This window comes from Schistocerca americana, chromosome 1 (assembly GCF_021461395.2).
Source record: "Schistocerca americana isolate TAMUIC-IGC-003095 chromosome 1, iqSchAmer2.1, whole genome shotgun sequence".
NCBI lineage: Eukaryota > Metazoa > Arthropoda > Insecta > Orthoptera > Acrididae > Schistocerca > Schistocerca americana.
In genome coordinates, this window is record NC_060119.1 from 941,306,369 (window position 1) to 941,309,042 (window position 2,674).

Consider the following 2,674-nt stretch of genomic DNA (forward strand, 5'->3'; position numbering starts at 1 on the left):
AAAGAACATGTAAAATCAATTCACGGTGGATGAATGGCAGCCACTCATTTGTTGGAGAAACCTGAGACGGAGCTTCATGAGCACTGAGCACACTGCGTACGCTGTATTTGCGCGACATGTTGTCATGACCGTGCGAATGTTAACAATATTAATTACATGTCATATCAGAAAATGTTAAAAATTTTAATTACTTTTTAGATTATAACTAGAAGCGAACACAGGCTTTCATACGCTTGGAACAGACGGCTGACAAACAGGGTGCGATAACGAGTCCTGAGGCAACCAAAAGCTGTTTGATTCTCAGCACCTGACCAGACACGCCAGTGAGGATTATTCTTGACGGTTCGCCAAGCTGACGAGGATCGAGATCACAGGCGTCAGTGGTAACCCTCCGATGCACATAATGGACGAATTTCTTGTGCAAGTTAGGCTGATAGTGAAATATTAACACAATCGGGTGTCCTGGAAAGCTTCCAAGGGAATATTCCCGGCAGTGCAGAGGGGTCTGTGGACCCAGATTCTACGTAGAACGGCATAAAAGCTCAGAAAAGGCAGATTAATGGAAAATAGAGATCCAGCGAGTAATCCGAGCAGCCGCAGTGCCGTGACGCTGCTCACCAGCAATTGATGGAGTAAGAGACACTTCAACTACGAGAAGACAGTAACGGGCTCTGGCGTACATGCTACAACTGCAAGCTAAGTGGCAATTTTCAGTATTCATTGGAATATCATTGAACAGAGACTACCTGTCTCTGTCACGAAGAACGTATTACTGATTATGTATGGTTCGGATCGGGTACCCATCTGCCGTTTCATCCAAGGTTTTACCGTGGAATGACATGTTTTTATGCGCACTTGCACCTTGGAATTCGTAGCTCACGATGTGTTAGTTTTATATGACCCGCCGATTTACCTCCAGGGTATGAAACCTGTCGTTATACAGTGAAAAGACAATAAACAGCTATTGCGGTTTCGACTTTCACTCAATTTAATATAGACTATTTTATCATCTATAATTTTAAATTGCTTGATTGTCCTTCACATTAAGTCCGCGAGAATTATCAACCTATTGTAACCGAACACTCACCCCAACTAAGGAGAGCTCTTCCCCCCGTCTCAGTTGTAAAGCATGACAAACAAACTAACCAAATACATTTTGTCGTTAACGTACTTTTTGCGCCATGCAGGCAACAATGAAGTCACAGGAAAGAAAAGTAGGGAAACTATACAGGGACACGACACTATTCCTAAGCACTGGGAAAGAAAGAAAGGTTAGAGTTTAACATCGTCATCATCAGTGTCATTACAGACATTGACTGAGAGAGACTAAGTCCATGGCTGCCTTTCTGTTTGTCGCGGCACTAGGAGGGGGTGGGGTTGTGGGTTCCTCATCCTGGCCGCCTTTTATCCCTGGCAAAGAAGCCCGACTGAGTAGACCAAGGGCTGACCTGGAGGAACTAGAACGAGGAGAAATCCCCGCTCCTATTAGGGACTGAACCTGGGACCTCTAGCGCCAGAGTTCACTGCTCTACCCGCTAGGTTAATACCGCCGCTAGAGAGGCAAAGGAAACATAAGTATGTATGACTGGAGGGGAACTAAAACTATGTTAATCTCAGATACACCTTAAGCACTACAGCTCTGCTGCTCAGATATTTGAAATCCTTGTCGATTGAACTTTGAAGAATTTATAGACATAAATGCTTCCACAGCAGCTGATTTCCTTCCAGCATTTACTGCAAATAAAGAATATTTATTTCAAGAGAAGCATTTTACTTTTATTTATAACGCATCATCTATGGCCACTTTGGAAATATGGAAGTACAGTATAATATGTCTCTGCATTTTGGTATTTACAGATTAAAAATAATATTTCCTCCCAAAATTGGCATACAGTTTACTGATGGTGTTTTTGTCTCTTGTTTACATATTCTGTAAACGATTACCTTTCCCTTCATTGTTAGTGGAGGATGTGGTCGGAAAGAAACTTAGTTACGCGTCACTTTTGGAACTTTCTTGCCATCATTGAATCTAGTTTTTCTTACCGCTGGTGTTTCTTCCACTCCACTACACCTCACTTTTGTAAAATTTCACGAGAGAGGTGGTGCTGTAGTTTCACATATTCCGTACTCACCACAGTGTTTGTTTTTCATTTGTTTACTGTGTAGATTACGAGTGTTGCGCGCACACACACACACACACACAGGATATTTTCTCTCTGCCTTCCCTCCCTCCCCCCCTCCCTCCTCACTCACTCTCTAAAACACACAAACACACACGCACACACACACATAAAGTGTGATGAAGTAATCAAACTGACCAGCAGCTTATCTTTCAGTTATATACGGTACTTGTCGCTCCAATTAAGGGAATAGATTAGTCAATCGATACACTTCATTAATTCCCTGTACGCGTTGAGTTAGAAATTGTAATTTAATATTTCGTATAGTTTTAATGACCCTAAAATATTGTTATACACTTACATACAAAACATGTATTCAAATTATGGGTATGACATAATTAATATTAATCTTAATTATTTTTTAAAAAACTTAATTAGCTGTCAATATTGAATTTATGCCAAAATTTACTTTTTCAGTTTTATTTCTATTTGAAGTCATCGACATTGAAACTGCTAATTATTAACTTTTAAAAGAACTTCAAGCAAAAGAATAT